At 37.1% G+C, this 27067-nt stretch overlaps 1 pseudogene; it reads right to left on the bottom strand.

The window, feature by feature from the left end:
• LOC139142805 (protein kinase C and casein kinase substrate in neurons protein 1-like) overlaps window positions 1-26912 on the bottom strand; it is a 42420-nt pseudogene extending 15508 nt beyond the window's left edge.
• Between the last annotated feature and the right edge of the window lie 155 nt (window positions 26913-27067).

Below are 27067 nucleotides of genomic sequence, written 5' to 3'. Positions count from 1 at the left end.
ACCTTCTAGGGTTGATTGTATACACTTGATGCGTTTAGTTCCATGTTAAGGGGCAACATTTCCTACAAGAGAGAAGCAAGATTCTGTACATAACTAGGAACCAGTTAACTTGTTTTAGTTAATCGTTGGTGAGATTTTTTTCTCATGTACATGATAAGATATTGCAGGCAGCTGAGTTTTTGCCTCTGTGTAATGGCCCACTACATGTCAGGCACGCTAGAGATACAGTATTTATAGTTTTGTTTCAGTAGGAAGTGTGGAGTGTATTGTATGTCAGACTGGTTCCTGCTAAGATATATTTATGTACAACCAGGTCACCAATACAGATATAGTAAGATAAATATTATGTGGAGAATGGAGTTGATAATTTTGATTTGTAGTAAACACTGTAAATGAGTACTACAAGAACAATCTATATCACATGCAATGTTCTGCTGGTTCTAAGAAACAGGAACTGAAACAATTGTTGTTGTAAATGCATTGAGTGAATCATTGCATCTTTGTCAGCCAGTCGCAATTTCTGTTTTTGAGTCATTATACAGTCATTTTCAAAAGACAAATATAGCAATTAAGTGTGAGCAATAACAAACAACCGGTTACAATACAGAACTGAAACAGGATTTGTACAAGTCAAAAATACACCAGTGTATTCCTTGTTGAGATCTCTTTTCCTGGAAGATAATGTACAGCACACAAGACATTGTTGTAGGATTGCATGAAAGGGTTACCTGCCGGGGGGGAAACGATTACAGTGAGCATGCATGTTCTCCATCGACATGAACAAGCCATACTACAAATCTGACACACTGTATACATCAGAGCATGGGAGGAATTGGGGAGTTGTGTACTGCCCTCACATGACAGTTCATGGAAATGATGTTCCCACAACACACCTAATGCCAGTTGTGAGGTTCTGTGTTTCCTCTGCCACTCTCAAATTCGTAAAATTACTAATTTTTTAGATGATTTACTAATTTTTTCATTGTTGATTCGTAAATATACGAATGCAAGGAAGCAGCTAGTTGATTGAGAAGTTGAGAGCTGAAGGCCCCAAAACCTCAAAATAGTTCTGTCTAAGCACATGTTGTACTTAATTTGAATTTGATTGAATGATATTCTGTATTGGAACGGTTAAGTTTACATATGAATTTCAAAATTACGAAAAGTTTCAATACCCAATTTGTAAATTTACTAAAACATTTCAGAAGCCAGAGGAAACACAGAGGTTTCTTTCAAAAGTAATCTCTTCTTTCTAAAGATATGATATGCATTTTAACTCTTTGCAGATGAAGTTATATGAGGGCTTAATTCATTTGCTGTCACTTTTTTCTTCAAAACACAAGACACTGCCTGTTTTAGAGCCACTAAATTGATTTTCGTCTGAAATTATGATGAAAAATTGCAAAACACTTGTTCAAATCAGAAACTGAATTTACTTACATGGTCAGGTGATAATGACGGATCCTCTTTAGCGTTGTTTTCTCCATTGACAGCTGACTTCTCAAGTTTACATGTGTTGTGAAATGCCTTTTTTGATGAATTTACTTTGACAAGTAACTTGGCCCATGGTTTTTGTGCCTGAAAGTGAAAAGGAAGATCAGAAAAATTCCATCAACCCTTACACAATCATAGTTTGGCCAAAAATGGTATTTATGGACCTGTTTACAGGAAATAAGAGGTGCAAGGGTTTATGAAAACACTTTTTCATGGTAGTATACGAGCCAAGAAAAGGTTATCACACTGTCAGTACCGATTACTTCACGGCATATAATGCATTCAAGGGTTTAGTTTGAATCACAATTTGCCAAACTACCCATCTGTTATTGAAATACGACAATTTCACTTTCAAAATGATGTAGAACAGGTTAAACTTTGACATTGAAATATTGTTGACACGTCTAAACAGACAGTAAAAGTATTGCTAAAAGATAATTCAGATGATTAACCTATATGTGCAGTAACATAAACAGGTAGTCAAAAATTCAGCCTATCTTTCACCCCACTTCCTGCTGTGAAGTTACAACTCTAATTGCGAACAAGAGGACTGAACCAAGATTTAGAGGTTAGAGATTAAAAAGATTGTTTTCATCAGCACTAAGTACATGAAGAAAGTAGTCTCTTGCAGTGTTGATGAACAAATATGACACAACTGTAGACTAACAGATTCACCTATGTGCACATGCTCTGCGACCTTCGACCCTACCACTACAAAACTGAGGAACAGAAGATCCAACTCTGATACTGACCGTTTTAGGGTGGCCTTCACAATATGTAAAAAGCCACAAACCCCTTAGGATGTTTAATTGTAGTATGACACGAGTCAATGCCACTATATTCCTGGCACACCACTAATACAGCATGTAAGTATACCAAGTTATTCTCAGACAGGCTACGTATCATTTCCCATACTACCAAATGATGTATTACAATTCAAAAATGGCACACTGAAATAAAAAGAACTCACAAAATTTTCCAGACAAAAGAAATCCGGTGAATTCTTGATCAGATTCAAACTCACAACGTACAGCACCTGGTCAGCTAGTGAAGACACCAAATCAAAAATGCTCAGCTGAGAGATCAACCTACGTTGACAAGTGACCCCCTCCACATGCAGTTGAGATCATGAACCTCTCAATATACACATACTCACTATTGTACATCGCTCACAAAACCTAATTGTCAAGTATACCTTTTAAATCCTTCTTCACTTTCTACAGTTTCTTTAAAGCTGAGCATCTTCTTGTGATAGTTTTCTTTCTGCCACTGTTTGACTTTCTGGTGTACATCTGTGATTAAACTGTTCCTTGACCTCTAGGTGGATATCACACTTCCTTTCAGCTTCTGTCAGCACTGCTTTCCATGCAGACGCCATGGTGCCATACTCTGGACCTGTAATGTAATGTCGGTATGTAAATTGACAGCATCAGTGATCTAGTATGTCTGTTATGGTTGGTATACAGGGTTTCCTAGTCATCTAATAGGGGTTACTATCTAATGATTTCCCACTCGTTGCACAAAGGTTCGAGAGTCATCTCACAAAAGTCCACATGTCATTTCTCAGATGTTCCCAAGTCATTTCACAAAGTTTCACCAGTGATTTCTAAGTTCCCCGAGCATTCCACAAAGGTTCCCCTTCCTGTCATTTCACTGAGATTCCCCAGTCATTTCCCTAGTAATTTCACAAGGATTCTCTTTTCTTTTCACAAAAGTTCCCATAACAGGTTGTAGGACAGTCACCCCTGGACATCAATCTACTGAACACTGACCCAAACTTTATAATCCTCAACCCTGGCCTAAATTTTCAAGTGAGTAATGTCAAGCGGGCATTCTTCCTGATATCCCTCCCCCTTATCATTTCTCAGAGGTTTGTTGGTCTTTTCAGGTGGTATGCACCTCGAAAATGAAAGACTTAAAACTTTTGCTCAAACTTCCCTAAACGAAACTTTCAACCATTCTCTTATTAAATCAACAACAAAATTCAGGGGTCACCCTGCAAAGTTTGGAAACAAATTACCCAACATTTTGCAATATTTGAAATTCAAAATGGCCGCCATCCCAGTGCTAACTCTATGGGGGAAAAATTAAATTTGGATTTTCGAAAAACTAAGCTGGTGAAAGTTTTTCTTTCTCCAAGAGCTTTAACATGAGCCCAAACAAGTGGTAGATCAGAAAAGAATTGTAGAAATTTAAGAGTTTGAATATCTGTCCCCGAGGTACGTTCTACCTTAACAAGGTCAGTGAATAACAGGAACTACCTAAACATCATCACAATTACATGATCCTCTGCCCCCCAGAAAGAAAGTCCCGTCACAGAGAACAATCTCTACTGACCTTTATCCACCAGGTCGTTCCATTTTTCGCCCACTGCCTCAAGTGCTTGGCGTATGCTTTTTCAATTTCACTTCTCTCTTGTATCATTGTCATGAGATCATTGCATAATTTGTTGCCGTCGTCGATCCTCTTGACAGTTTTCTTGTAGTTTCCGATCTCCCAGAAGGAGTCTGTGCCGGGAGCGGCTATGTTTTCTTCGCTGTACTGTGACATCCTACTGTGATGGCGATGTCTCCATCAAATGATAAAATTTACACCTGATCAAACAAAAAAAAACAAACATTTGTGAGTGTCTGGAGATTTCTAAGAAATCCATTGTACATTGCACAGCACACACAATGAGGAATAGGATGTGTTACACATTTTGCAAACCCTAGACAGAACAAAAAGAATCTGAACATATATCGCTAATGATATCTTATGTTTTCCCATAAATCTTGACAGAAAAAAACATTACAAAATTGTAATTTCAAACATTTCAGAAATCTCTATACAAAATACATTCAAAAAATCAAACATTTCCTCTGAACAGGAGAGATTTAAAGGTATACAGTCACCTGTTCCAATTTTGCCACAGTTACTATGGAAAGAGAAAATCTAACCAATCACAGATTTTAATTAAGCGGGGGTGGCCACTTTTAAAAAACAGCGCTCTCACATGGGCATTTTGAATACACAAGGAATGCCCCTTTGACCATATATGGGCATATTTAGATTACAGGTGACTGTATACCTTTAATTGAATTGCTGAAGAGTCATACAGAAGCCATACGCCATAATCGTCCTATTCACCATAATGGTTTGGCCCAAAAAGCCTAGCAATCAATAGTGAGGGTGGATCTATTTACAGGGAATGGGGGTGTACAGGTTAAATTTCAAATCTAGGAAGTTACTTGTTATTCATTAATTGAAATGTAATAGGGACACAACTTGAAGGGTTCATATAGAGTACACTTCGACAATTAAACTAATGGAAAAGCAATTAAATGTCAAACAATCTTCTCCAGGAGTCACACAAAGTGATTTATCACCATGACAACTTCAGTAAATGTATATTGCATATCATAATGGGCATAACAATAACTACAGTCAATGAGTTGTTTTGTAACAAGGTACACAAGGATATTCTTTAGGAGAGATTTTTATACTCATTCTTAAGATGTCAACACATCATGGTTGAATGAAAACATTTTCTATAAACTTTCAGTGAGTGGTTTTCAAACACTTCATTTGTTGGCAATTTACATGCAGTGATTGGGAAGGTAGTAAAAATGTATTTTTGTTTTCACCAAAAAGTGGGTTTTGACAAATGTGAAATTGTGTACCCATGAATAATATCTAACGAATGTAACAAAAAATCATTATAAATGGTGATAGGTTATTTGGGATTCTGTTGCTTACACACTGTCAGTTAGAATTTTCATGTGTTGTATGTTCCATCCCATTCATATCCATCGTTTATATAAGTAGAAATCAAAAATACCCTCTTTTGAAAGTGATTTCCCACCGTTTGGTTTCCCTGCCAGTACCATCATGATGAAACCTAAAATACCCTCTTTTGAAAGTGATTTCCCACCGTTTGGTTTCCCTGCCAGTACCATCATGATGAAATCCTACATTTGTATTCTACCACACTGAATTATATTATAATTATGAATACTTTGCAATCTGAATAGCAATGTGTATTTACCCCACCAGGTGGCATTACCCTATTCATGATATACAGTACACTTCTGAAGAACCAGTACAGTGTATGAACCGTATAGCTAGGGTACCATAGATGTATATACTCTATATACACCACAAAGGTTCGGTGAAAAATTCACTGCAGCTTGCTGAGACCTGTCAGGCTGATCACATGGCTACACACTCACCATTCAAATTCAAACCAGGGGATAATCAACAACACAAGTTGACTGACCCTGAATACCGCCTTTTCATTCACTTTTTTTGCAGTCTGGCAGATTAACTATTAATAGCATCACTACATGTAATCACTGTATGTGACATGGACAGCCAGTGTTTCCCTAGTTCTTAATGTCACTGTGTACGTCTGAATGTACAGTACACACTGTAGGCTTGCATTTTATATATCTATACATTATATACTGTATATTTGCGTTTTTACACATATCGACATGTACAGCTTATATTGTACCCTTGCTTTTACATCATTATTGAGTAAATTATCTCTATGGAGAATCAAGAGACACATTATTGCATCCTTATAAATCACCATCTTTGTTACACAGGTAGATGTACATGTATACTCTGAATGTTACAGTGCCAATACCACAGCTACAAAACTTTTGGAAAATGCTATATGGTACAACTCGGTAACGGGGAGGATATGTTTCCCACATACACTATATGAAATCCTGATTGTAAGTTTGTGGGTTGAAAGTCAGGGACTAGCAACTTAAACTTTACATGAAAGGTTAATAGCAAGTGCTGATATAATTCCTGTATCCGACTTACATGTACATTACTTAAAATAGAGCTCTATCGATATTGGAATGTCAGTTGCCAAGATCATTGCTTTGCCATGTAATCTACTTGATATACTGTAAGCTTTGTAGCATAGCAGCAATTCTGTAATGGTTACCATCCATGCTTGTAGCTGTTTACTTCAAGTACAAAGCTGATAAAATAGATGATATGCTACTGTACAATGTATGGTATAGCCACCAGTAATACCGGTAGTATATGCAGTTACATGTACTGGTCTGTGAACGAAACTACCACACATAGAAGTCCACAACATGTACACAACATTACTTTGGTTTTCACAGACAGCCATCAAAAACTACTCTACCTGTTCTCACAGGTACAGTACATGTATATGTAATTGTACTGCGAAGATAAACACTGTGGATGTATGATGAACACCAAGAAAACTGTAACTACGGCATGGATATTTCTTCCGCACCTCACAAATTTGAATTCCACCAAAACAAGCTTGGAAACTGTCACCATGATTATTGCAGAGTTGGTCAGTTCACATCTACATATGTACCGTACATCAGTGGTGAGTATAGATTCAAAAACATAACAACACTTTACAACAGTACCATGTACCAGTAACTCACATAACCATGTGCAATCTTCAAGCTGTGCCTGATTGTGCATGTACATACTGAACTAGGCTCTCACAGCCCCTCGTTCCCCCACACAGCTCCACCTTCTACCATAAAGTGACATGTCTTCGAAGCCAGCGAGGTTCACTTAGCCAGCCAGACGTACTGGAATTTGCTGAGCCGAGCTGCACTCTTTAAAGGTGCTTGCATGGTCTGGGGCCTAGCTTTCGAGGGCTGTGAGAGTCTAATTCTCGCAACTACCACTACCAAAATTATTATCCATCTAATAGGATCCGAATGCAATAACATTTTTTACATTTACAATGTACAATTTTACACCAATCTTTATTCCTACATGAAGGGGAAGTTTGTGCATGGTGTACATCTACCATAGCTGTGTATAATAATTAACATTCCCTAGGACTAGGAGGAAATACATGTTACTATGGCATTATTTGTCTCTATGGTATGATCTGTTCTTATCACACACAGAACTAGACCTAAACCATGACCTCTGTCAATTTACAAGTACTAATTATACCTCAATGGTTTGATAAATGCTCTGATATGTGAAGTGCCTTAATTCCAATTATACAGCGGGATTTGAGAAAATCACGTTGCAGAGGGGGAACTGAAAGGGATTTATATGTAGGTCAGGTGTGAACGCTTTGCTCAGCTGACTGGTTTGTGGAAAGTCAAAACACCTTGGCTTGAGCATGTCGGAGACAGACCATGTGATCTTGGAAGAGATGGGTCTGCAGGGCGAACAATAGAATGTTTGTTTCCTTCAGAGATTTCTTCAAGAGCCATTACTACACGCAGTTACTACAATTGTTTAAGTTTTCAGTGATGTGAATACTTTGTACAGCTGAAACTTTCATGAACAATTTGTCCTGTTCTTATTGTTTACATCTATAACATTTTCAACTGATTCTTACAACATCTAAAAGTCAGTACCCTGCTTTAATACCTTTACATCTATCAATCATGATTATTAATAATATAATGCATGATTTCCGGCAAACACATATTCTCTGTTGATAATAACTCAATGTTGAATTGCATGGTCATATAATGCTCATTAATACACTTTGCCTAAATGAATTCAATTACTTAGGAAATTAATGACAATTATGCAGAAAGAAAAAGCTGATGCCACACAAAAATTTGTAACTTTGTAGGTATCACCGTAAATTCCATGTAGTCCAATATGGATGATTGGTCTGAGTGTAATAATCTGTAGTGTTATTAATACCCTATATGTGACCTTTGACATGATCACATGATGAAAAGTTCAAACACACTGTGTGACCTTGACATGGTCACATGACAAGAAGTGCAAACCTACAATGTATATTGAGTACCTGCTGCACACCATGCCTTCATAAATATTATAAATGTTATCAGTTTAAGGTAATATGCACCTCGAAAGTGAAAGACTTAAACTTTTGCTCAAACTTTCCTCGGTGAAACTTTCAACCATTCTCTTACCGAAGCAAGAATAAAAATCAGGGGTCACCGAGCAAACTTTGGTACTAGAGAGACAAATAACTTGTGATTTCTCGATATTTGAAAGCCAAAATGGCCGCCATCCCTGTGTTAACTCTATGGGAAAAAATAAAATTTTCGATTTTCAGAAAACTAAGACGGTGAAAACTCTTCTTTCGCCAAGAGCTTCACAATGAGTCCCCACAAGTGGTAGGTCAGAAGAGAATTGACAAAACTTGAAGGCCCGAATTTCTGTCCCCGAGGTGCGTTCTACTCTAAGATGAGCTCTGGCACTTATCAATACAAATGAACAAAAAGTACCCTCAGGCCAAAGGTTATCACCATAACGGGGCGTGTAGTATTTGCTGATGGGCCATGATTCAACACTTTAAGAATTTTTACCATCTGTCTGATAAACGTACTGGTAGAAATGTTCTCAATTATCAGTGACTTCAAGGCAAAATTAAGTCAGAACTCAAACCGTAGGAGGATAATTAAGGGGAAGATAAACAAAGGCAAGTCTCAGATAAAATGAACATATGTATCTTGATTATCGATTAAAGAAATTAATCAGATTTCAGTAGCTGAAACTAGGGGAGTTGCATCAGCATTGTAAACATTATCAGTCAATAAATCAACAAGACAGAGTGATAACATTGTCTTACAGATCTATGAAGGTCAAAATTCACTCTAACTGGAGGACACATCATATCATGGATATTCTGCCTGTTAAAGGGATACAGTCGTCGAAACTGCGCTAAAAAGGTCGTATGGGAGCCATACTACAAATGTAAACACTGTATCCAAGGTACGATGGTGATTGATGAAAGTTAACGCATGTCTGTCATAATCTACATCGTACAATTTAAATGTTGCAGCTATGATGATGTGCATCTTGATATCCTGCACTAAATACATTGTTTGTAAACAAGAAACTCACACAGGCGCAGTTCTGACGATGGTTTGCCTTTAATTTACTTTAAATGTTTTGATTTCATTTGATGGGCTTACATTGACTGTACAGTCTTCACCTTGCTTGAAGCAATCTGCATTCATGTAGATAATTGCATAACTGGGTCTTACGCAAACTGAAAGTTTCAAACCTTACCCTTCAGGTAGTTTCAATTCACACACACATTTCCATTGTGGTTGTATGAAACTAATGTGGTAACTGTTGGACTACAATTACATTGGTCTTTCAAAGCGTGCATCACAACTACACCAAGAGACAACATACAAATCTCTTAACTCTATAGTGTCAGACATCACTTCCAAATCTGCCAAGATTGTGGAATGCAGTATTGAACCAAAACCATATAAATATCCACCAACTTGGCTTGGTATGCTAAAGTAGCTTTGGTTCCTAAAAATCACATTTACCGTATATCTGTTTTGGCAGACCTTGAAATCAAATGTTCAATTTTTTGTTAAAATACAACATATGGGACATAATTAAGCTTCATTAACCTTGAACCATCTTGGCCTAATGGTGACACATGAACTTGGCACGATATGTAATGCACTCCAACTCACATATGTTCAATCATTACTTACATCATTTCAATAAACTTTAAAACAGATTGTCAATCACTTGTACCAGCTTGAAGCTTCAATTTGATATTTACAAGTAGTTTTTAAGAACAAATCAAATAAAACAGTCTAATAACTTCAGTATGCTGTACGGTCCACTGCACAACAAATTTCTTGTCTATCCTTTACATCTTTGTCACACTTTCCTGGCATTTTTGCCCTTCTGCATAATTTTGTGACCCTTGATGATTAATGATTCCTATGCAAAACAGTGCAAAACACAGTATACTTTTGAAGATCTTTCGTTTCAAATGACAGTAACATGAAGTGATTGCCGAACAGCCATGTACAGTCTGTGAACGTGTATACATATGTATTGACATATATGTACTATAATGTACCCGATGTAAGGCAAGCAACGTTCCGCAATACAAAAATGTCACCACCTCCTTTCTGATATAATTACGACATCTGCTTGGAATTTAATCCACACATTCTTGGTGACAATTGGTCACTCTAATCAATACCAAATCCATACAATCCTCCATTCTATACGCCTGCTTAATACAGAATCAATTGAAATGAAAGTTAAGTATTTGATCTCTGCCAGGATTAGGGCACAGAATAGCTGCAACAATAGTCCATATGGAGTATTAATATTTCCAAGCCATACGTAGGTAGCGTCAAAACCATATGGTCACAGTAGATTGGTACTCAAGGACACCTCTTGAGTGCACTCTCATTGAAATATACACCCACCTTGTAACCGCACAGATATTTTTATTCAGATTTCAAAGATACGATCTTGTGTCACACATATAGTGGCACTACAACAGAGTAAACAGACATCAATTTCAGAAAAGCACCACAGAATCCACATATATAAATGTAATATACGGTACACGATAAAAGTACCTGTCAGAATTCAGAGCATGATCACAGATGCCGTCATATTAAATTTTACTACCATCACTAGGGTATTTTGAAAATTCTGCAATTTATCGTTTTTGACATCACATGTGCATTGTAATGAACTGGTATCATCATCGTGAACACCAGCATTTACGTGGGAACAAACAATTTATCTAAAAATCAATGACAAGCATTTTTCTCAACAATTTTATGATGGGATTTAACATGGTGTACAAATACTCCACACAGCAGTCGTGCAACTGACAATGTCACTAACACTGAAGTTTCACGTCAAGCTCTGCAAATGGAGTTGTATTTGAACAAGAATCAATAATTATTGAAGATATAATTTACTGAGTCTGAAAACACTACACTTCGCTGTGTAGTAATATCAAACTGCTCTGCTGCCTGCAAATATTCATTGGTGTCTCATCTTACCTGGTGAGTATCAAATAATCAAGGTATTAACTTATGCTGGTACATGGTATTAGAGGGATGTCTCTTTCAGGGTACATGTATATGAATTAATCCTGCAACTTTCATACACACAACGACGGATTAAAAATTGAATTTATTAGAAGCAATAAACACTTGATAACACAATGACTGTATTGTCACAATTTATAGCAAAACTGCTGTAGAAACAGCGTTCATATATTCACGCACAAATATTAAATATAAATTATGTAATGTGCAGTTTCACCACAAAATGAAGATAACCAGGGGCAAGGCAACTGTCATACATCAATGATACATGTCAGACATCATCGAGATCCAGCAAATGATCCAGTCAGGTCCACACAAAGCTTGATGTAAGATTTACACCACTGCCTGCAACCCATTTCCAATTCCAGTAGTACTTGCAGTACTGCCAGTAGGGAGGAATTTGGAACACAAATTCTCCATGGGATATAAACATGATTTCAAAATCTCTGCAAGCCTAGTGAATACATACCTTCTAACTTGCTTGTTCAATATTTACATTTTTGCCTTCAATGGGGGCCATTATACTTCAAGGAACCCAGTCAGATTAATTTTGACCTTTGACCTGTCTACAACACCTATATTAGGTGAATTACATCACTGAAGCCATTCTTACGTGCAGTAGCCAGTCTTGTTTACTACAGCATGCAGCACTGCAGGAGCCAGTTGCATTCTTGTGTAAATATGGCAAAAATTTACAACAAGCTCCTGAAACTGTACAGAAATGTTACACATTCATTTCAAGACTATATCTTTATCTGAGATTTTATGGCACTGTGATACCAGCACTACAAATAGATTACTGTTCTGCAGGTCACATTTCAGAACATCTGAACACATATCAAATATTGTTTCAGTGGGCGAGGCTCAGATAAAATCACGATAGCTGTCTTAATGTCTTGCAGAAATCAAAAATTTCAACTCATTGTGTCTAAAGGCCACGTTTAGGTCTTTTGGCTAAAAAAAGGAAATTTTACGGCACCTTGACAATGAAAAGTCACAATCTTGTCGAAACAAATAGCAGGAATGGTGTTTTGTGATCTACAATAGTCACCTGACTATTTTCACCTGTTTTTGAAAATCTAGTGAAAGCAACAACATAAATTGTTACCCCCTGGAGCGCTGTAATTTTTCCCGCCAAAATTTTAGTGCAACATACTAATTTCTCCGAATTTTTCTGATTTTTTTATAATTGACGCTGTTGCTCAAAGGGTTAAAGTTTTGACAACTATAAGAAGAGTGGACTCTGCTTTCACCTGACAAACCATATACTCTTTCATGCATGACAAACTTCTTTGAATGAAAGTGGCCTATTTTCAATATTCACTATCTGAAGCTGTTCTCTTAGCACTGATGAAACTTGTCACCCCAATATCATTTAAACAGGTCCACAACTTCCCTTGATAACAATAGAATTGGGCAAAACCATTGTGGTGACAGGGGTAATGCTCTGATGCCATGCACAATTTTGCAGACATACATATACCAATATGTACTGACCTATATTTCTGCACTGTTCAGAATAAGCCTTTCACGCATTCTGAAAACTCCTGGAGTCGCAAAAAAGTAAGTACACAAGTTGATAAACAACAAATGAAAAGGTCATATAATACAAAGCAGTGTCTTTATTATTGCCTTGTGTCACCAATAAATCCTACAACCTGAACTTCAACCAATGAGCCATGACCTATCAAGTCATGTGACATCCAATGTACCAATGACACCTGTTTTACCTGTGTTTGCACTCTCTGACAATGCACACTGCTCATTGTATAATGACCTCATTGCATGGCAATTGCACAGTTGCCCCAAGTCGTCAGACCATCCTCCCAGAACAGGAGCCCGATTTTCAAAATTGCAAAGCTACATTTTTTAAGCGATAAAACATCAGATAAATATGTAACTCAAAACCCCACAACGGCAATATTTTTCAACATTCTATGACCTTTGAATATTTTTTTAACTTAAAAAGGCACATTCTTTTTCACTCAGTCACCTGAAACCATATTTTGCCTGAACAAATATCATTGTGTCTAAACAGACTTGGGTACAAAATACAAAATATTTTAAAACCATCACCCATGGCACTACAACTAAATCAAAAAGAAATAAGATATAAGACCTGCATATCAAATCCAAAAGCTGACAACACTAAGTGTTCACAACAATTCAGCCAAATAATTATGATGGTGGAAAATTTAATGTAAATGAATTATCTCAAAAACATTGAGGATTTAGAAAAAAACTTTTGCCAGATGCTCGGCCAACTTGTTCTTCACCAGCCGACCTGACATACGGCCATGTCTGCACTGCATCAGTGCATCCAGTGGTTTAGTTTGTATAGTGATGCACCAACTGCTTCAGGCTGGTCAGCTACTAGGTGACATGACATCCCTTCCGCTAGATTTCTGCTCGCACACAGCTCAGCAGACAGTGAGTGAAAAGTGAATGAAACCAATGCACATGTGTTTGTTATCGCTATGGTTTTAAATTAAATTTCAAGGTAACTTTCCATTTTAATAAATAGTGATCATCAACGACTCTTCAGAAGTTCTGCCAAAACAAACCAAGCAGTCTAAAAAATATTCAAAACAAGTATTTCAAGTGTTTATTCACATGTTATATGCTGCATAGTAATTCAATTACATCTATGTTTTCAGCTGTTCTATGGTTCATTGGCCTGGCATGGCATAGCTGGAAAAATACTGTCTTGCATGTAGGGTTAGAAGAGCTAAAATTGACTGACTGATAGAACTATATCTCCTGACTATATCTCCTGAAGAAGAATGTGTGTTTCAACAACAATTATAGTACTTTGGTGTCAATCATGCAATACTGTCAAGTTACTTGGAACCTATCTATTGTATTGTACATACACTAACATTTTTTGCCATTTCTCATAGGTCAAGTTTTCTCGATACAATCTGAAATAAGGCACCAGCAACACATAACATGTGTAAAACAATCCCATGCTGTCAGTTGTATTTATAAAACACATGTAAACAAATTAAACTCCCATAAAATATTTGATACCATACTTAGAGATAACCCTGGCGTATCATATTTCTGAACGACCAAACTACCTCTGTATGAAATAAATAATATGTATAATTACAATAGCCAGAGGCTGTATTTGAATTTATCGACCATTAATTTACCATCTGACACACAACTCAAGGCAAAACCCTTGATCCACTGAAGAGCAGCTGCACATGGTAGCGTTCTTGTTTTTAAGACTGTACGGAGCACTTTGCAGATAGCAAGACATGTTTCCAAATTCAGGGCCTTGGACAGAGTTGAGTGTGTGTACCTGCACCACTGTACACATACATTATTTGACCACTGAATGTGTACTGTATTCACTTGCTCCAGGCTACTTGCTATTGAAATAACACTGCCGAGGACTAAAGTACTGGCCACCTGGGACTGAATGTACACATAAATGTATGAATGCTTTTAGATTTCATTGTCAAGAGGAAATATCAATTTTAATATTTTATATACTGCTAAAATTGTATTCCATCATGTGAGATGACAAATGAAAGAAATATTCAGAAGGACATTCTTTGAAGAGCAATCAAAGTCTGCATCAATGACACGTCATTCTCTGAATCCATAAAAGACACTTGTGTATACTGCATGACATGAACAAGGGCTTTTTTGTATGAGAGTTTCACAAAATATAATTTTATGATATTGGTAGATTAATGTAGCCCTGTTTGTTGAATAAATCATGAAGGCCACATTATTCCGCCTTCCTACAACAACAGTGAATCCATAAGACTTATGCTTGCTTTTGGAGAATTGTCACAGAAAATAAACATCGCTTCTCCTAGCATTAAAATTTAGATTATGTATACATACCATTATGCATTTGTGTCCTTTTTTATAGTTGTAGAAAAATGTCAAATTACGCAGCACAAAGGAAACATTGAAAAGGACATACACTGGCAGTCAGCTGGTTTATATTGTGATAACAGCTCCATACAATGGCTTGTCACAGTAGCAGGCGACAACTGATCAATATTAAAACAAAGCCTGGTTTGTTGTCAATATGGATTTTTTTCTACCTGTTGAGTGCAATGGTATGCTATCTGCCAAGGTACACGGACAGGGAGACAACCTTCACCTACAGAGGGCTGAACACCCATGCATTATCTATTCACAATGATCATCAGGGGAATCTTTTGATGTGTTTTCCCATTATTTTGGTTGTTTGTACAGTGTATTTTGTTTTTCTACTCCCTCACATTATGATAAAGCACCTGATTTGAACTTTTCAATACAGCCTCAAGTACACTGTACAATGTTTACATCATCATGCAACGTTGTTGTTGCTTTTTGAATTTTCAGCTGGGACTAGAATTCATCTGTCAACAATAACATTGCATGTTGTTTACAAACAATACTGAGCCAGCAATGTACTATTTTGACATTGTAATCAAACATACTTTGAAAACAATATCAAATGAGTTTGTTATCTACACAGCAACAATATGAGTTAAAACAATTGTCCCTTTGGCTAACTACAGTTGCACAAGACAAAATAACCATGTATTATGGTAACAGAAAAGATATTAGTATTTGTTAAGTAGTGATATACTAGTCTCAGTCTATGTATTGTGAGTCAAGACATAGACTGTTGACGGCTCATCATGCTTTATTCCTTAATTTTGACTAGTATGATACTATCATAGCTAGTTCAGTGCCACACTGAATAGTCATCAGTGATTTTTCAGATGACTGATGAGTGTCATTGGCACATATTTTGGTATCACGTCTATTTTCCCACAGCTAAGGCCAAATAAAAAAATATGTGCTGTTCCGATTACATGGTTTTCAAAAATAGGGTAGGTAGGTAGGGAATTTTTTTTTCAATTTTTTTTTATTCCTTAATGTGCATTTTGTACGCGTTCAAACAAACTATCAGTAAATAATTTCCTCATGAAACACACTCAAATTGAATATCAAACTATTAAAATAAAATAAAATCGCGTGATTTCATGCGTTTCATGTTTTTTCATATAGTTATGCTTACTTCCTGGTTTATGAAGCTCAAAAAAGTCTAGGGTCGGAGGTAGCTGCAAAATTGTAGCGCTACGGTGAGGCGGTCGGTGATTTTTGGTTTTTGCGACTTCGCTCACCAGTAGCGCTACAAGGCCGATGGCCCTGGGGAGTATCATATAAGCGCGTCGTACTCGACCAGGCGTTTTGATGTGGAATGCAACATATTTACTGCATTTGGTCGTACCGATTTATCACTACTGAAGACTAAACAGTATACTGCACTAACTTTGTGTATGGGGTTTGGAATTTGTTCAAACACGACGATCGCGTTCCGAAACATTTCTGGGAGCCGTCATTACCAACTTCCGGTAATGGCGGCTCCCACAAACACCGACGCCCCACGCTCAATGTTTTCAGAACGCGATCGTCGCGTTGAACAAATTCCAAACCCCATAAATGACAAAGTTAGTGCAGTATACTGTTTAATCTTCAGTAGTGATAAATCGGTACGACCAAATGCAGTAAATATGTTGCATTCCACATCAAAACGCCTGGTCGAGTACGACGCGCTTATATGATACTCCCCAGGGCCATCGGCCTTGTAGCGCTACTGGTGAGCGAAGTCGCAAAACCAAAAATCACCGACCGCCTCACCGTAGCGCTACAATTTTGCAGCTAGGGTCGGAGGATAAAATTGGGGTACATGTAGGTCGGGTAATTGGAACAGCACATATTTTTTATTTTGGCCTAAGCTCCTCAGACAAGCCACCACCTCCAAAATTCTCAATATCCTTGCTTGAAACAGCCCTGCATCGCTAAAAGTATAGTGATACCGCTATGTCCTGATTTGACAAATCCCAACTAGTACACTAAGTTTACTGACTTTTCTAGTGCCCACATGTCCAAACACCCACATACTTGATCTGACAGAACAATACAGTCTGTAGCAGACAATTTTTATTTACATTAAAATGACACAAACTATAATTGAATTCAAAAACAGGCCTTGTTGAACAATTTTGAACACATCGATAAATGACAACTGTGTACATTGGGTAAGGTTCATACAAGAACGTCATTGCAATACGCAACGGAAATGTAACATTATTATGTTAGTGGTTGGCAGGTGGAATTTCTACGGACACTTGCACTGGCTGAATCATAGCCCTCAAGACTAGAATAAGACGGCAAAGAGTTGTGACAATGCACTGTGGTGTAATGTGTAGACTGCACACAATTGCATGTATCTATTGGGTTTGACCAGGTACGGCTTATCATGACATTCCGTAAAAGTTTCGGGCATTGTCATTCAAATCACTGCCCTAGTTACTCATTCTTCTGGAATCTGTTCTTCAACCCTTGGACAAGACTTCACAACCCTAAGAGCACTTGTTGAGTCACAGGAATTTAATCCTAAACCGTTCAAACTGGCCCACAACATGTACATGTTCCTGCTGTCACAGTGTACAAGACATGTTGCTTTTCATGACCTAGAAATATTGTCTATTTTTGGTCTCCAGGTTGAAGTTCCACTGTCAATACTTTCGACTTTGCAAGTTTTTGTTCTGTTACCAACAAACTTTCTCGTTCTACTCCTGGTATCATTTTGAAATAACTTGTATTAAAACAGTGAGATCGTGGAGCAAAATACTACTGTCTGTGGTTAATCTTTTAAAATAGACTATACGTAAGTCATGTCAAATGCTATTATTGACGACTGAATTTCAGTCTGGAACTAAAATTCATTTGTCAACAGTGAGTGACATCGCGTGTATACTGTGAAGTGGGTATGGTGTTTGTAACTCACCAAGGTTAATGATTTAACCACGCTTTTGGCAAAAGAATAAGAATACTACGTGTTTGTTTTTCCAAAACAAACATGATGAAAATATTATCAAGAGTTCAAACTGTTTTCTCCATCTATGGTGGTGAGACAAATCACGCAGGAAACAACTACTAATTGCTGACTTAAATTTACATAACAAATTGCCTTATTTGCAGCTTTTTAATTTTAATTTTTTGCAGCCATATCACCAGATGGCATCCACTCTTCTGGGATTTATGACGACACCAATTGAACGATGCATAGTTTTCTCTGATCAGATATGAGGCTAGCTCATCTTCTCACATCCAAAAGTTCAAACGGTTGATCCTCATCTTCACATAAAAAAACTAAATTAATTAGATTAATTAAACTAATTAAGTGGCTAGAAATTTGGAACTTGAAAAATTTAAGGTATCTCTTTGATCCGAAGTAGTGTGACAACTGACATGATTGTCTGCAAGAAAGCAAAGTCTGACATGAGCTGTGAAAGAAAAAATCCAGGATTTGGGTCATGTAGCTCTAAAATCTTTGAAATCATGTATCATAGTTAACATTCAGATGCATTCATCAGACAGTTACTGTGTACAGAATATTAATATCTTGGGAAACATGGGATAATGTGTAGGTTTTACAGCCTTGCCTGATAGCAACGGCCTCTGTGATATTTCATTACGCTGTGATTGGTTAAAAAATTACCACAACTTGTGATTACATGTACAGTGACAGTGCATCAGGTCAGCGGATGTCAGTCCTATCAATCATAACAGTGACCAATATATTATATATCAGAAATTTCCACTGGGTAAAGTTCAAAACCTCATGAAATGTACATGGTTGAATAGATGCTTGTTGGTTCTGTATTCAAAGTATGTCAACATATACTCCAGAGCACAGACGTTTTTGCATTGTGTACTACCATTTTTGAAATTTAGTTTTAATCAATGTAAAAGCTTCAAAAGAGAAACAAATATCAAATGTTAATAACTGAGAAGGTTAGTCTAATGACATCACAAGAACACACTTTAACATCTGTGCTACAAAATTATAGCACAAATAACTCGTATGTCTGCTTATTGTTAAAACCTATGTATGTCATGCATCAGTGTAGAATTTTGTGATGACTTCATGATATTTTATACCAGTGCACCGTAAGGTACAGTAGAATGCATCCCATGGACAGATATTCTCTCTCAAACTTTTACAATATTCCTTTGGCCTACCACTTGTGAGGGCTCATTTTGAAGCTGATGGAGTAAAGAAAGTTTTCACTGGCTTAGTTTTTTGAAAAGCGGGAATTTATTTTCGCCCATGGAGACAACACAGGGATTGAGTCCATCTTGAATTTCAAATATCATAAATGTTGAGTAATTTGTATTTCCAGTACCAAAATTTTCACAGTGACTTCAAATTTTTGTTGTTCATATTGTAAGAGAATGGTTGAAAGTTTCATTGAAGAAAATTTGAGCAAAAGTTAGTCCTTCATGTTTGAGGCATGAAATACCTTATACAATAACAAATCACGAGCTGAATTTTATTTTCTTGGTCTGTACAAGGCCAAGGCCATTTAGACTCCATCCAGTACATGTATCATTAATTTTAATAGACCTCTACAAGCAAGTGAATGTATTTTCCATTTCATTCCAATTTCAAGGTCATCCAATCTTATAGACTTTTGCGCTGAGGAAGACCACAGGACTTCAAGAGACTGTACCAACACAAATATCGTTACTGGCTTCGGTAGATCTGCTACCAGTACTATAGTTACAAAGTTATTTCACTGACCATATGGCTGTTAGTTAGCTAGTTATCAACACAAGATTCACGGCAACCGTGGTATACTATCAAATGTTATGTAGACCTTATGACATTAAATGGAACTAACTTTAGGGATCAAGTGATCAAATGACAAACCCACTTCCTAGATGAGTCAAATCTCTTTTTATAAAATGCTGGTAGATTACGCCACTTTTGTCTTCACATCCTGGGTATGCAATACCAGTAACATCATCCATGCTGTGTGACGAATGACCTCATATGAAAGGTTATCGCTTTACTCATAAATTCCTGTGTTTTAACATTCCGTGAAGCTGGAACCCAAGCTGTAAATTTCCGACCTTGTCAGGATCAGGTAAGAATGACGGCCACTCCTAATGACCACAGTTGCACTCAGGATCTCAGCGATGACAGGCTTCTAACATCACCTGTGACAAGAGTGCATTAGCCTCCCTTTGGCGTGACCTACAAGTACAGTACTGTCGTAAACATTCAGTTTACATCACAGCAAATCAATACCACTAAATGTTCCTTCTATTCTGAGTTTTTGATGAGTGATTTGAAACTGGTCATTCCCTGGCATGTTACCAGATACACATACACTTACTCATCATCATCATCCCTATTGGAGGAAACGGTTTTGATATTATTAGGCAACAGTGTACCGCTGAAAGTATTTGGTGTGACAATGATCAATAAAAGAATGTGGGATGCTGTATCTGAAGGTTTAGTGACTGAGTAAAGACTATATCAACACAAATCAATACAATATTTCATTGGAAGAATATTTTGTATTCATCTTGTTAAAGCATAGACAGTGGCCGCTGTTTATGGTTTATGGACATTGGTAAAGTGTATATTGTTTGCAACCACTCTAATAAATAAAACATTTCTGAACACTATGCAAAATTTCACTATTCTAGTAAATTTTGATATGGTTAGCGTTTATACCCTTTCGGTACAAAGTTTTGGAACAACCTTGCCTTTCTGAAGCAAAGTTGGACATAACCATTGGGAAATAGGGGGTATGAGTTACATTAAAATGTATGAGATGGACTTTCTTGTGCCATTTCTAACCTGTGTGACTGTTACTGTTTACAGTTACCCCACAGCATGACATACTCAATATTTCAGACACTGCTTATCCTCTATCAATAGGAACTGAAACAATAGGTTTAACCCTTTCACCCCAGTTCCCTGTGTACAGGTCCAACTTTACCATAGAAAACAATGGATTTGGGAAAAACCATAGTGGTGAAAGGGTTAAACAATGAGTGCTGAAATATACACTGAATATCATCATGTCTTCTTGGTTTTTTATTCTGGCTTTACATGTAATATATACAACATTATGGCCGCTGACTTGACTTACTGCGTTTGTCATCAGACACACAGTTGTCCAATTTTGGCACTTGGTCTCAACATGGTCTCAACAACAGACTTGACTAATTTCTGTTGATGACATAACATCTTACCCAATGCTACTGTGTAAACAATGACAACAAAACTCTTCAGTTGTATTATAATCAGACCACCTGATTTCGAGTGGCGCCCACAAGATTTGTTTTTTTTTCACTTCATCACCTGGAGTTAACATTTGCCACAGATCAAAACCCACTCACATAAACCTGTCCAGAAATCACCATAACTATCTGACCCATGGAATGTGGCCTCATTGTTAGCATCTTAAAAAACTTGAGATAGAAATCGCAGACTTATTACCCACTTCAGATAGCAACATTTTGTTAATTATTCACACACTACCAAGAGACAAGGCGTGTACATGATGTAAAATTACATAAATGGTTTCTCTCTTAACTCCTTCCAAATTGTAGTTTTCAATCAAATCTGCCCTGATCACTTGCCGCTCATAATGAATTAGATGGTCCGCAATCAGAGTGCTGTTATGTGCAAATCTCTGTGGCATTAACTTGTCTGAAAAGTAACGCACAAAAGCCGCCTCGTTGCCCTAAAGAGGGTTTTGTTCTGTTGTGTTTTGTGTTCAGTTTTGTTCTGTCGCAGTGACGTTGTGAGTGAGTGTTTTGCACATCTGCCATTAGCCAGCTGACACACTCTATATCCACAAATATGAAGGGTTTCTACTAAAACCTGCCGCACACGAGAGAAATTAGCCGAGCAAAATTTCATTCAAGGCTGTTTGCTCAGCAAGTTTACTCTCATGTGCAGGCAATTTTTGTGACTTTTGTCCTTGTGAGCAGTTGAGCAAAATATCCAACATGTTTGATATTTTTTGCCTCGCGAGGCAAATTCCTCACCGTCTGCGTCGGAGAAAGTGATTTTCCTCACATCTTTTACACTAATGCCTGCATGTGGAGGTCACATGATAGTACAAAATGACCGCCCATAGCCTGGCCTGCAGCATCGATACGCCGCGAATGCCCAAATAGGTCAAAATGCATGACAAAAGAGATAGATTGGCCTATCTTTCTTATGCGTACTCTGTACACATTAGAAATATATACACGCCATGTATATATAATTCAAACAGGGTTGAAAAACAACGGAAAACATTACTTGTCACACAGATCTCTGGAAAAGATGGCTTTTTCAATGCTTTCCTTCATAATATTATACCTTTGGAAATATTCATGAGGCCTGTACAAAGCAACATATTAAACACAATCTTGGCCAAAAATCAATGTTAACATTTCCTAGTACCCTTCTGTTCCATGGTATCGTTAGTTGATAGAGGAGTGCTTCAACTTCCTGGTATGAAGATAATTCAAACTTCCCCAATATATGTGTTTACCTATGTGACTGTCAACAAAATGTAATGGTCGCCACACTACGTTTACAATACTCAGTCTGGAGTCCAAGACACCGATTGCTTTACACTGAATTCTAACTACCTGTATCAGTCTATGAAGACAACGTACATAATGCCAAAGAAATGCAATCACAGAATTTTATGGTTGTGCAGTGAATTTCAAGGCACATGATAAGAAATCTCAATAATTATCATTATCAATATTGGCATTAGAGCACAAAAAGTGTTGCACTGTTCAGTATTCCAAAAGAATCATCCTACGAGTGCAAACCAATGTTCCAAAATGACGTCATGACAATATCATGCCTATCTTCGAAAATGAGGAAGCGTTTTGGTCAACAATTGTACACAGGAACACGCACAAAAACAGTACCATGAAACTGGTGAGCTAACTACATACAGCTGTCACTGTGCTTGTGGCAATTCTACCAGCCGTAATTTACAAAGCTGCTCTGCCATAAATGTTGATCGAACCATTTACTCTCCACATTTTAAATTTCATGCTCAAAATGAATTGAAATGATCTAAACAAGGTCTACGTATGATCATACAATATTTTTTATTAAGAATTCCAACCACCATAGATCAATGGACAGATGAATTTAACCAGGAACTAACTCTAAACCATTACATTACTGCCCCAAACACACTAAACATTACATTAACCCTTTGAGCGCCAACGTCAATTTTTCTCACCTTTACAAAATATCTTCCTGGTCAATTTTCTCAGATTTTTGCCAAAGTCTTGATCAAATACTGTAGCAAATAAAATATGATGTCCATTTGGTCAAAAATTATAAAAACATTTCAGAAAAATTCATAAAATTGGTAAAATGTGGCAGTAAAATTTTGGAGGGAAAAATGACAGCACTCGAAGGGTTACTGCGTGAAACATAATAAATTGTCAAGTGTTCCTCTGACCCCTTTCTTCTTTTACAATGTTGAGATCATTATTCTTTTTAGAATCCTGTAAATGTCCCTCTATTGCCCAGTACCCATAAACAATTACAACCAGTGTTTATGTCTCTTGGGGGGAAACAGTTTATTACCTTGAGCCAATTATTGAAATATTACACCACAAATGCACTGATGTAAAAACACTTAATGCCAGGTATTCAGTATAACTGCATGGCTGAATTGCTTAGCTGTTTATTTATTTCTTCTCCATGTCCTCATTATGGGCCTTTGGTACCAACAGAAATATGTTTACTTTGTGGTCCAAAAGAAGGAGTCATACCTTACAACTAATATGTATGCATATTGTCACCTCTACAGTACAGTACATGGATGTTTTTCTCCCCAAATATCTTAAGAATATCAATGCATGTTTATGTGTTTATGTATGTATAATATGTATCTACGTATGTATGTATGTACATGTATGTGTATTTGTATGCGTGTGTATGTATGTATGCATGTAATGTTTCACATGAACATTGAGTTAATTTCTGTATATAGACTTGTTGACCCACAAATCAGTGCTTGTCAGCTTATATATGATCTATAATGATGTGTGCGTATATATATATATATATATATATATATATATATATATATATATATATATATATATATATATATATATATATATATATATATATATATATATATATACCGGTATATATATATAATATTCAGACTCTCACATTGTATCCCTCTGATTCAACACATTGGATTTTTCATGTACTTGAATACAATTACCTACTTGTAAAGTTATATTTAGTTTCTTTGATTTATTGTTCAATGTAATATTTATCACTCCTTGTCTTTCCTCTGGTTTCTTTTTCAAATAAACTCCATCAGTTAACTGACAACACAAACAAACTTGATACCTCTGCTCCTGGAAACAATATAAAAGGGCAAAATTTGTGGATTCAGTAAAATTACCGTAGGTTTTTTCTCCAACGTCAATGACAATGTCAATACCAAAGGTATCCAACACCACTGATGTAATGGCCTTGACCTATTTAGTTGGTCATATTTCAATGTCTGCCACCAATTTCAGTCTCAGAATTTCTCCTGTAAACATACACAGCACATTTTTGCGCAATAAAATAGTTGGCAAATGTACTTAAAGTAGTTTTCATGTGCGACGGAGGTAGTTCTTAACATACAAAGTGTAGGCTAAGATACCTGTGTGGTATTAGTTGACCGACATTATTGGAGAAATTTACACAATATATTTCAGAAACAGATGACTGTACAGCTCACACATTAGCAGTAACACAACTCTTCACCAGAAGACACAGTGCAGCTAACCAGAGTTGTGCTGCAGATGGACTATAGAATAAATTATTAAAGGAAATACATGACAAAAGACAAATTTCTGATTCACCAATCTAACAACTATAATTATTTCTGGTATATTTTGGGGGAGGGAGGGAGGGGGGGTAGTGATGATTAGTCTTGCTGAAGTTGAATAGCTACTTATCTAAATGAGCAGTCTGAGTTGTACACACTGTTCACCTTTAGAGGTACACTGATATGATAACACTATGCTACGAACTGGGTTCAGCAAATCTATGAAGAACTTGATGGTTCAATAGATCTGTACAATACGCCAATAAATCAGGTATTTACTAGTGCCACCATAGACCCTTGAGTTTTTCTTGAGGGTCTATGGTTCTACCGACTAGCTCCTCAACTGCTCCCATTTTCCATCATGCAGTTGGACCTATTTTTAACTATCTGATGACCCACATGCAGAGAAATAGAATTGAAGCTGATATCCTTGCTCCTCCAATATCCAAGCATGTTCACCTTGGCTGAAACAGTGCTTGCGTACACAAGGTCTCTCCTATCATATTTTCAGTCGCTATTTTTTATTCTCGTTATATGGGTATGAAATTTCCATCACAAAGATACAGTGTACGCTACAAAAATATTTTTGCTTTTTTTGTAAAATTAATTTGTTGATATCAGAAGAAGTGAATATTATTAGTCTACAACAAACTTCCTTACTCACAGTCATATGGAGTTTGACTTTCCCTGGTGCTTGATTATAAATTGGGACTCTCAGAAAAGTGGATGAGTGAATGAAAATGGCAGAAAGAATGGCCCATGTAAATAATTTAGGTTTACATTTCCCCTATGATAATACCATCGTGACTTCCTCATATTATCCTATCTGTTGGTTGCTTTGGCCAGCAAGCTACTTCACAGATCCGTTATTATCACATTTGCCCTAATTTTACCATCTTCTGCATTATTCAAAGTAAAGTGGTTGGGAAAAATTCATCATCTGAAAGACCAGTTTTGCGTTCGCTACTTACGATTTTGGGAGACTGTTTTGAAAAGCTACCCCAGATGCAGGCTCACTGCCGCTGTTATACACTGGGATTATATTTGTACAAGAGATTTTTTCTGCAAACACGTAATGAATGTTTGTTGAACGACACGGGTCCAATATCTCCACGGATAACACAAAATTCAACGGTTACACACGACTCTACCGGACGTGGGAAGATGTCACATACTACAGCTCAGTCAAAACTTCCTGTATTCAATGTCATTACACCGACTACGAATGGTGTCGCACAAATTGAAAAGGTTTGGAATATATTTATTGGGGTAATACCTTCAAGTAATGTTGGAGAAGGTTCTAAACCACTGAGTAAGTCCTTATCGGCCAGGGACGGAATATTTACACTCAGGTGACCGCCCAGCTTACGGCAACACCCCTTACAGTACACCCCTTCACTTCAGACAGCCGTTCAGATTTTACATATTTTTGCCTACTGCTATCGACCGGTCAAATCACTTCAAACAAAATTCCCATGAAATATCCATTCGGAAAACGACAGTTGTTTCACTCCTACTCAGACAGTCAGAAGAGAGAATTTCGTGACGATGTGAAAAGTAGCCACCCTGCTACTTTGCCTGCGCTCAAATCATACGCTTGGATAAGCGAAGCCCTGCTGCCGCCACACAGCACACCGTTCGTGACGTGAGCCCTGTCTTTACGCCACTCCGCCGTTCAACCAACTTGGTAAAGTCCTTGTGATAAAACAAAACCCAACCTGAAGATAAGCACGACATTTTCAACACATATACATCAATTCAAACCCATTCCCTCCGCATACTTACCTTAAAATTGGCTCGTTTCGCCTCTATCTGCTCTTCAGGTGACTTCGATAAACTCTGTCGTAGTGTGATGTATGTCCTTCCGGAACTCAACGATAACCAATATGGCGGTCAGGGTGGGGTCGTGGCCTAAATTTGCATATGATGCTAATATCCGTACAACGTATCATTTGATTGGTTATCACGCAAAAATACTTTTGACGAACCGCACATATCAAATCTATGACAAAACTTTTGACCATTTTTTGTTATTTTGTCATGTTGGCTAAT

The sequence above is a fragment of the Ptychodera flava genome, chromosome 1, assembly GCF_041260155.1.
Source record: "Ptychodera flava strain L36383 chromosome 1, AS_Pfla_20210202, whole genome shotgun sequence".
Classification (NCBI taxonomy): domain Eukaryota; kingdom Metazoa; phylum Hemichordata; class Enteropneusta; family Ptychoderidae; genus Ptychodera; species Ptychodera flava.
The sequence above is the reverse complement of the archived record's forward strand: the minus strand, read 5'-3'. Positions and strand labels throughout refer to the sequence as shown.